Genomic DNA, 11,307 nt, shown 5'->3' with positions numbered 1-11,307 from the left:
TGGGCCGTTACCCCTCAACGCGTTGTGGTACCTTCCAGGGGAGTGAGGCTGTCCCCCCACCCCCATACACATTGCTATACTTTCTGGGGTGTGAGGCTGCCCCCCACTGTTATACCTGAATGGGGAGGGGGTCAAGATGTGCCATGTCTCCCCACCCCACATGTTATGGTACCTTCGGGGGGGGGGTGAGGATGTGTCCCCCCCCCACACACACGTTGTGGTACCTTCCAGGTGTGTGTGTTCTTGTGCACTCCACACCTTGGTACCTTCACCCTCCTGGGGCTGGGGAAGCAGCTCCAGGTCCTGCCAGCAGAGCAGGGTCTGCATATCACAGTGCAACCCCCTGCAGAGACCACAGTCCCCAGCCCAGCACTGGGGCTGCCTGCAGGATCACTGGTCCCAGCGGGGCCCTGCTTCTTGGTACAACAAACCCATCCGTGTCAGAGCATCCATAGTCAATGATTATTTCGCTACTGACAACTATTTTTTGAGATCTGCTTGTTAGCTAGGTTTCGAGTAGCAGCCGTGTTAGTCTGTATTCGCAAAAAGAAAAGGGGTACTTGTGGCACCTTAGAGACTAACATTTATTTGAGCATAAGCTTTCGTGAGCTACGTCCAATACATCTGATGAAGTGAGCTGTAGCTCATCAAAGCTTGTGCTCAAATAAATGTGTTAGTCTCTAAGGTGCCACAAGTACTCCTTTTCTTTTTGCTTGTTAGCTAGTTTGCAATACATATAGTGTGTGCTTTATGGATATTGCATAGTGCCTTTTTTAAATCAAAAAGTTGTGTGGTACTGAGTCAAACACCATATAAAAGTCTAAGGACATTATATCTACATGGTTACCCTTATCAAACAAATTTATAATCTCAAAGAATGAAATTGGATTTATTGATAAGACCTATTTTCTATAATACCATGTTGACTGGCATTAATTATATTCCTATCCTTTAATTCTTTATCAGTTGAATTCCATATCAGCTTGTCATTAGTTTGATGTCAGTCAAACTGGCACATAGGTACCTGCGTCATCCCACTTGTCCTTCTTTGACTATTGCCCAATATTAGCACCCCTCTGGAATTTTCCTAGTATTCCAAGGTTTATTAAAAATTAACATCAGTGGACCAGAGATCTCCTCAATCAACTCTTTTATGACTCTTGGGTGCAAGTTATCTTGCACTGCTGATTTAAAAATGTTCATCACTCGATGCAGATGTCTAACATCCTTTTCAGTTATTAGTGGAATGGACAGCACTTTGTCATTCTCCTACAATATGCGTACTTCATTCTACTTTTTCCATATAGAGAAAAGAACTATTTATTGAACACTTCTACCTTTTCTGTATCATTATTAATAATTTTACCATATTCATCTAACCTATACCATTGCTAGAATTTCTTTTGTTCCTAGTATATTTGAAAAAACTTCTTAACCTTATCCCTGGCAGCTATGGGGGTTTTTCAGGTGTCTTTAGCTTCCCTCATCAATTTTCTGCACTTAATAAATTCTAATATATGCAGATTGCTATCTAGTCCTTATTAATTTGTTATAGGTATATTAAATATTTATTTATTTTTACTTGCTGCCTTCATTTCGCTGCTGAACCAGGATGGGCTTTTAGTCAAAGCTGTTCTGTTTTTTTGCTAGTAGAATGATGGCTTTTTAGCCATATAATAAACTATTCTTAAAGAATTCTCAATTTTTATTCACATTTTTCTGTCTAAATTTGTCTTCCCAATCAATTTTGCTCACAGTTTTCCTCAGATTTGGGAAATTAGCCCTTTTGAAGATATTACTAGTTATGACTGTCCTGTTGTTTTCCAATATTGAATGTAGTCAGGTCATGATCACTAGTCCCTAGGCAACCACCAACTTCCAGTCCAGTATTTAATTCATCTTTATCTATCATAATGAGATTCAGAATAAATTTACATTGAGTTAGGGGCAATAACTTTTGCGTTAAAGCAAATCACACTTAAACAAGGATATTCAGGAAACACACACCTGAAAGAGCCAAGAAAAAAATAATTTAGGCAGCTCAGTGACAGGGAGAAACCTAAGAAGCAGAAATGCTGAAAGAGACCTAGTTGAGAGAGGCATTGTTTTATTTGATTTGATTTATTATGCATATAGCACCCTCTTGGTGCTGTTCACTTTGCAAGCAAGTATGAAGACAAAGTTCCTGAAGTTTACAATCATTTAGTGGACACAGCTGACAACAAATTAAATGCATTTGCAGTGTGAAATGGCCACAGAAAAGGCCTGTGGAATTTTGAGGCTACACTTCTAAGGTGTCCTGGAGCAGAGAGATTATTATCGCTCTCTATATGGGTCAGATGTGGCTGTGCCTGGAATATTTTGTTCAGTTTTGGAAACCTTAGTTCCAGAAGGGTATTGATACAAATTGGAGTGAGTTGGGTGAAGAGCAACAAAATTGATCAGGGTGCTTGAGAGTCTGGCAGCATCTGAAGGGTGTGAACCCTAAGAAGGGAAAGGAATTATTAGTGGGTGTATATGAAAGTGGGGGCTCCACTGGGAGAAATAGGATGGCATTACAAAAATGTTAGCTCAGTATCAGGAAAATCTAGATGGAGAGGTATCAGGGTATGGGATAGTCTCTAAGGAAAGCAGTGGAAGCCCTCATGCTTGGGGTTTTTAAAACTCGTTGGCCAAAACACTAGTAAATATATAATAAATTACAACCCTTCTCTGGGTGACATCCAGGAAAACTAATAGGTCTGTCTAATCTCTAGTATCTCTGATTCAGCAGCCACTTAAGGGAATTTGAAATATTAAATCCCATTGTCCTAGGGATGAATGTTTCTTACCCTATTTTGTAGTTATATTCCTCAAAGGTGTTTCCTCCAGCTGCGCATTAAAGTTGCTAGACACATCATATTTTTAGCTAGAAACTGATCTGCAATTGATCTTCAGGGACTTGTAGAGTATCAGATACCAGAAGTGGGGTGTAAGAGCATAGGCTGTCCTCACATGCCCCCCTGTGGCTTAGCATGGCACAGCAGGTGTGACCTACCTTAATTTCTCTCTATTGGATGAAAGTTCAGCTTTAACAGATCTGGGCAAGGAGAAGTGAGCCACACATACTCACAGAATAGCATGTGCCCTTTAATGGAGTTTCAGGAAAGGAACAATTACAATAATCAGTTCATAAGGTCCTCACTCAGGAGGCTGACCAGAGCTCCCAAACTTAAAGTCTCTGAGTTAGAACAAGCTAATCACCTGAGAGAGAAACCACCATCAGCTGCAGCCTGAACAGTTTCTACTCCCCACTTTATAAAGCACAGGTGCCTTACCGTAAGCCCAGTGGGGCCGCAGGTAATCAGTCACAGGTGCACTGGAGCCTGCTGACCCTTAAAGGGGCTGGTCACATTATGACCTGGGGTGGAGGGAATACTTTGTTTTAGTCAGATCATGTTTTAGGAGGGGTGCACCTCATAGAACTAGTGTGACTCAGATCTGACACCTTCCAGAGCAAGCATGGGTATCTAAATAGGCCAGGCCATGTCACATCTTTGGGTCATGAACTCAGATGAAAAAATATCAACAGGCATCTGGAGTGCCAAACTAGGAAACTGGGGTCACAGCTCCACTGCAGGGCCTGAGAGACACTGGCTCTCTCATAAAAGAACTAACCTTAAAGTGCACTGAAGCTGGGAGCTGCACCTCAATCATCCAGTCAAAGGCAAAGGATGCCCCAGAGCAACAAAATTATTCCTCTAGGGATTACTGCATGCTCTAGGGAAGCCTATCTAGCCTTTGCTGGCAAGATGTAGAATCCAAGAGACTTAGTTAGCTTGTCCTTTTCTATTGACTGTCTTCATGTGAGGAACTTCAGGTGCTTAACTAATCCTCCACTGAGGTGGGAAAGGGACAGCCCATTTGTAGAGATCATTTAATCCACTACTGTAATGTAGCTACCTGTGAGGTGGAGCATGGTAGCTGTTTAACAACATGCAGCACAGCTACACAGCAGTTCAAGAGAGGGAGTGAGGATCTGTGGTTCTAGGTTCATTGTTAGGACAAAAAGAAAAGGAGGACTTGTGGCACCTTAGAGACTAACCAATTTATTTGAGCATGAGCTTTCGTGAGCTACAGCTCACTTCATCGGATGCATCCCGTGGAAACTGCAGCAGACTTTATATACACACAGAGAATATGAAACAATACCTCCTCCCACCCCACTGTCCTGCTGGTAATAGCTTATCTAAAGTGAGCATCAGGTTGGGCCATTTCCAGCACAAATCCAGGTTTTCTCACCCTCCACCCCCCCCCCCCCCCCCACAAATTCACTCTCCTGCTGGTGATAGCCCATCCAAAGTGACAACTCTTTACACAATGTGCATGATAATCAAGTTGGGCCATTTCCTGCACAGGATACTTGATTATCATGAGCCCTAGCTCTCATGAGCTCGTAGCCATGGTAGCACAGGCAGCAGCGAGTGGCGGCACTAGCTAGCTGCCTTGAGTACAAACCCGCCTGGGCCCCGGGGGTACGTCCTCTGGACGGCTTGCCGCCGGTGCTGCTGCAGCCAGGACGCTACCTTTAGCGCACTAGCTCAGCGAGAGCTAGCCCAAGTATACCAACACAAGCTGGGAATCGCACCCCGCGCTCACACAGGAGGTGTAGGCTCAAAGAGAAGAGCACCCTCTCCTGAGCCACCATTGGCAATTTCTGCAGCATTTAGGTGTGGTCGCCCATCGAGGAGTGACTCATCCAGAGAATTACAGACACTTCAGGGATTATGACTGACACCATGTGAGTCACAGATAGTGGCTAAAACTGAACACAGGCTCCAGTTACAATGAAACAAGCACAGGTGCTTAATAAGCAACAGTCAGCTACTTCCTTATAATACAGACTCGTTTAGGGTTTAACCTGTAAATATGATTTTATGATCTTTTATTTGGAGGGAGGAAATGCAGTTTTTTTCCCTGAGGGAAGAGAGCCTGTGTCCTTTCCTTATATAAAGAGGCTACAGTATTTTTCAGCAAGAGTCCTACACCTCGGAGCCCCCAACAGTGCCATGACATGAGGTGGGGCATTTGGGTAGGTTAGTTTATTCCTGAGGATTATTTTGGATCAATCAGGAGCTGTCACCTTTAAGATCATCTGATTTCTTCTTGCTCATGAAGAAAAGGAGTACTTGTAGCACCTTAGAGACTAACCAATTTATTTGAGCATGAGCTTTCGTGAGCTACAGCTCACTTCATCAGATGTATACCGTGGAAACTGCAGCAGACTTTATATACACACATTAGTAAAATCCAGCCACGAGGAAGTTTGTGTGGAAGGTTGGTTTTTTATGAGAGTATCCATTTTTGAGAGCTCATTCTTAATCTTTCCCTGTTTGCTGTAGAGGATCTTGATCAGGTGATTCCGCAGTCTGCTGCAGTTTCCACGGTATACATCTAATGAAGTGAGCTGTAGCTCACGAAAGCTCATGCTCAAATAAATTGGTTAGTCTCTAAGGTGCTACAAGTACTCCTTTTCTTTTTGCGAATACAGACTAACACGGCTGTTACTCTGAAACCTGTCATTCTTGCTCATGGTTCATCTTAGTGTCTGAACATTCCTTTCAGAGGAACAGCCGTGTTAGTCTGTATTCGCAAAAAGAAAAGGAGTACTTGTGGCACCTTAGAGACTAACCAATTTATTTGAGCATGAGCTTTCGTGAGCTACAGCTCACTTCATCAGATCTGATGAAGTGAGCTGTAGCTCACGAAAGCTCATGCTCAAATAAATTGGTTAGTCTCTAAGGTGCCACAAGTACTCCTTTTCTTTTTGAACATTCCTTGTTACCTAGACTGTGACCTCTTTGGGGCAGGGACTGTTTTTTGTTTTGCGTTTGTCCAGCACCTAGAACAGTTGGGTCCTGGTCCATGATTGGGGCTCTGAGGTGCTACAGGAACACAAATAATAAATAATAATAAGTAACATATGTTCAGTCTCCAGACCTGCCAGAGTTCGAAAGCTACAGATAGGAGCTTGGGGGAGGAGACATGCCTTTCTGTTGCATTGCAATACAGGGGACAAGGAGAAGTCTCCAAAGGGACAAAGCACAAAAGCATTGAATACTTATCTAAAATACCAGGGATGTCCCTGCTACTGCCAATCAAGATAGCTGGCACATAAATAAATTAGGGTCATTTCTGCTGGGCTTTGCTGTACTCCTTCAGGGCATTACACACCTGCAGCCAGCAGAGGGAGTCAAAGGCTGTTTGACAAATACTGTAGCAGGAAGCCTTCTACGGAGGAAAGGGTTAGTTTCCCTTAGAATCAGTTTCTCTGGTTCAATTTAATTTTATTTCAGTTCAAGATTTTATCATTCCAAAATACTGTTTACTATTCCACTGAATGACACACTAGGGTTGCCAATTTTGGTTGAACGTATTCCTGGAGGTTTCATCACACAATATAATCTTTAATTAAAAATTAATCTTTAATCCTGGGGACTCCAGGGCAATCCTGGAGAGTTGGCAGCCCAATGACACACTGCCCTGCAAATCACATGCCTGCAAAATGATGCACACATGGTAGGCTGGCTGCAACTTTCAAGTCCCCCAGAAGTTTACCAGCAAAGAGAAGCTCCAAAGCCTGTGTGGTCAGAGCAGCTAATCCAATAGTTCACTAAGCAGAGAGTCTGTTTCTCCAGACGGACAGTCTCTCTGTTTGCCAAGGGTCTTTGTGCTGTGGACTTTTCTGAAGGGTTTGTGTTGTGTGTAGAGCTGAGCAACAATTTTCAGCTGAAACGTCTTTGGAGAAGGATGTAGCTTCTGTGGCTTTTTGAAAATTGATGTCAATTTTGCCAAAATGTTTGTCCCCTCCCTCCCCTGCAAAAGCTAAAAGATTTCAGAAAAAGTCGAAATCTTTCATTCTAACATTTTCAAAACAAAGTCTTTTGATATTTTTTGGTTCAAAATAACTTTTCTTTTTGAAATGTCCTTTAATTTATTTTAATAACATCAAAACCCCTTTAAAATGGTCAAAACTGAAACAAAATATATCATTGGACCCAAAACAATTTTTTGTCAATATTCAATTCACCCAAGATTCCAAACCATTTTTTTCCGGGTCAACACAAACCAATTTTTTAAAATTGCCAGTGAACCAAAAAATTGGTTATTCACACAGTTCTAATTTTGTGTGGATTTCCATCGTATTTCCCTCCCCTCCAGCTGCTACATTGGCTCTTTGCAGCCTTTCCCTATCATGCATCCTTATTTGCAAACTCTCAAGGTCTCCCTGATATAAGGCTCTTTGGTTGTTAGGGCCTAAATCAACTCCTGTCAATGGAAAGACTCCTCTTCAGTGAGAGCTGGATCAGTCCCTTATGCAGGGCTTTGGAGTGGAGCCTGAGGAGCAGCTCCAGAGCAGTGGAGCTGCAGGTTTTTGCCTGGAGCTAGAGCGGAGCCGGAGCACAGCTCCAAAGCCCTGCCCTTATGTCAATCATATTAACAGCCGATTAAAACTTAGCTTTAATGGGAATTGGGAAATTTTCCCAAGACACATTTCTCCATATATCTGGCACTTACTGCATGGGGGGAAGCAAACCTCTCAGACATTTCTTACCTCAGTGAGTGCAATTGGCCTGAGTAGTCAGCCTAGATTTCAGAACGCTCCATTGGCCTATAAAACTAATATCCCTTGTTTATCCAAGAGCAAAAATAGTCACCAGCCGGCTGACTTGTGGAAATAAGAAAGATATGTCTGGCTTGTGGAGGACTAGCTGGCTTAGTGGGTATGGAAACACTAATCTATAGGCCATTAAGGTCTGACTCTGATGTAGGAACTGAAAGTCCTCCCCACCATGATTAGCAATCTTGATGGCACTCTCAGCCTAGAGGACAAGGATGGGTCATGGAGACTGAGCTCCTATCTCAGTTCCTCCAGGCCAGGGTTTTATGTATATTGGCGGCTCAGCTGTGGGGGTGTTTGCACTGCTGCTGCCCATGCTGTGTTTGTTCTTGGGCTAAATAATAGAGCACTTCAGTCTACAGGCATGTCAATTCCAGGGTGAAGCAGAGGGGACAAGCAGAGCTTGCTAAACTGACTACACCATAAAAGAACTATACTGCTCACTGCTGTTTCTTAATGGGGGGGGGGGCTGCTCCTGAAAGCAAGAATGCTGTTATGTTCACCTTTCCCCTCCTTCTTCTCTTGGGTGCATGGCTTGGCTTGGCTTGCATCTGCACAGGAGGACCGAAGGTTTAAAGAGGCTCAAGCCAGCCTCCAATTTTGTACTGAGGATTTTATGTGATTAATGGCATCCAGAAGTGGTAGCTTCCCACTCAGCTAAATACACCCAAAATTGCTCACCGGAAAAACTGGGGCCAATGTTAAGCCTGGAGTCAAGTTTGGCTTTTTGGATCCATTTTTATATACTTTTAACCACACAGTTACCCCCATTATAATCCTTGTGCACTTTTGGCACTCTTCCTGTGCAGCACCCTGGCTCTAAGTTATGCCCCCCTAAATCTCTTTGGAATTGGATTATGATCATTTCCCAAGTGTTGGGTCTGGGAGGTGGTGTGGCAAAGAGGGTGGATTGTGAGTTCTGGAAGGGCTTCACTGCAGTCCCTTAGCCACATGTATGAACAACATTGGGACCAGTTAGCAGAATATGGGATGCTGGTGTTCTGGGGATGGGGATCCTCTGTGCCTGTTCTCCTGATGTTTCCGGGGAGAAATGTACATGACGGTGTTTTTCCAGTCACATATTGTTTTGCTAACCTCCTGAGTCAGAGGCCCGACCCAGTCTGGGGTGACACAAGGTGTCCTTGCACTACTATGACACTGCCCTGGAAACCAGACAGGATTCCAAATCCTTCCAAAGCATGACAGCAGCACACTGCAGTTCAGACTCATTGACCGCCCACAAGGTTAATCAAAAACAGCAAAGATCCAGGATCTGATCTGATAGCAACCCCCCAAAATAGGCCTGAACTGCCTTTTGTTGGTGGTGGTTTTTTTTTTTTTACACTTGTACAGTCGATGTAATTATTAAGACTTTCTCTCAGATCGAAAGAAAATTGTCCCTTGCTCCCTTTCAGAAAGCACAGGTTAGGAACAAAGTCAGCTTTTAAAAAGGACCTCAGAGGCTTTTGTAAACACATTCAAGCTCTTCACTTTTTGCACAGCTCTGTGACCACATGCTGTACTCCAGCAATAAAAAACGATAAAAAAAAATATTGCAAGCCAGCAACAAAGAATCCATGGTGCTGAAAACATTACTGAAAATGCTTTTAAAAGAAGAAGAATTTGAATGTCAGCTCCTTCTCCTCTCCTCGGCCAAGCCCTGAGTTCATGATTCGGTGTCTTCCCAGCAGGGAGTGGTGACACCTTAAGGAATGCAGGGCGGCTACCATGGAGCTATGCTGATTTATGGAAGCTGAGGATCTGGCCCTACTTATCAGCTGGAAGGCAGAGATCTGAATTCAGGACATGGCACGTGTGCGGGAAGCTTGCACTGCTACTACCTCTGCTGTAGCTGCTCTGGATTTCAGTCTCCAGCGCTGTCAAGCCAGCAGCTTTCACCAGCACTGTTCTTGCTGACGATTCTTTTGAAAAGCAACTTTAAAATAATAAAAAGAAAAGGAGGACTTGTGGCACCTTAGAGACTAACCAATTTATTTGAGCATCAGCTTTCGTGAGCTACAGCTCACTTCATCGGATGCATAAAGTGGAAAATAAAGTGAGGAGATTTATATACACACAGACCATGAAAAAATGGGTGTTTATCATACAATAAATAAGGAATAAGATACAATTAACTTAGACTTGAAAAGAGACTGGGAGTGGTTGAGTCATTATACAAAGTAAAACTATTTCCCCTCTCCCCCCCCCCCTCCCCGTTCCTCAGACGTTCTTGTTAACTCCTGGAAATGTGCTGGAAATGGCCCACCTTGATTATCACTTCAAAAGATTTTCTCTCCCCCCACCCCACTCTCCTGCTGGTAATAGCTCATCTTAAGTGATCACTCTCCTTACAATGTGTATGATAAACACCCATTTTTTCATGGTCTGTGTGTATATAAATCTCCTCACTGTATTTTCCACTTTATGCATCCGATGAAGTGAGCTGTAGCTCACGAAAGCTGATGCTCAAATAAATTGGTTAGTCTCTAAGGTGCCACAAGTACTCCTTTTCTTTTTGCGAATACAGACTAACATGGCTGCTACTCTGAAACCTTTAAAATAATAGAATCTGTAGTTAGAGTCATAGAGTTCAAGGTCAGAAGGAGCCAGCAGATCATCTACTCTGACCTCCTGCACATCACGGTCTGCTAATTACCACCTACTTACCCCACTGTTGATTCCAATATATTACAGCCTTCTTGAGACTAAACTGTTGTGTACCACTGGCAGAGAATAGGAGGGACCAACGTGCACCAATGGCAGAGGCACCTGCAAATGGCAGGGAATTGATTTGGTAAAAGATACTGAGATGCTCCTAGCAAGTGACCTGCACCCCATGCTACAGAGGAAGGTGAAAAGTTAAGGTCTGATCATGAAAAAAGGTAGGTGCACAGCTGGTGAGGCTGGGCACACAAAGTGGGGGATCACATCGTCTAAGACATTGGATCCATTTGAGGGATCTACAGTAAATCTCATTACAAGTCATCTGGATCTCTGGATACTTTTCCGTTCTACCCTTATAGACCCCACTCAGGAAAGCACAGTTTCCGGGCTTAAATGCTTTCCTGAATAGAGATGCTATCCTGGATCAAAGCCCATGGAAGTGCTCGTTCCAATGAACAGTTTCAAGATTATTTGGTTTGTGAAAAAAGATCTGCAGCCTCTGCAACATCCTTTATGTAAAACCAAATATTTGGGGCCAGGAGCCATTTGCTGAAATTTGCTGAAAGTCTAATTTAAGCTGAGATTGGCTTCTGGAAAATCACATCACATTGAAACCACGTTATTATTGCAGACAGAATGCACAGGATACCTTTGTAGGTTGCTACCTATGAAAATAACAACTACTTTAACAGCTGTCATACTAGGAAATCTTACAAACAAATAAAATACAATTCTAGGAATCCCGGCACAAGGACACACACATTTCAGCAACAGAATGGAGGGATGTGCTGCCATTTGGAGACGTGCAGAGTTAATGCAATTGCAAGACATTACTGTAAAGCAAGAAAGGGAAGACTCAATTCGCTGACCTCCCAGATTTTCTTATGAGGCACTGGGGTGCTAACAGAGATTGTCTGCACTGTCTGTTCTGGGTTGTTTCAGTGAATGGGCCTCTTTTTATACCAAGCATAACAGGCCCTAAA

This window comes from Caretta caretta, chromosome 13 (genome assembly GCF_965140235.1).
Source record: "Caretta caretta isolate rCarCar2 chromosome 13, rCarCar1.hap1, whole genome shotgun sequence".
NCBI classification, from domain to species: domain Eukaryota; kingdom Metazoa; phylum Chordata; order Testudines; family Cheloniidae; genus Caretta; species Caretta caretta.
Note: the sequence above shows the minus strand (reverse complement) of the source record.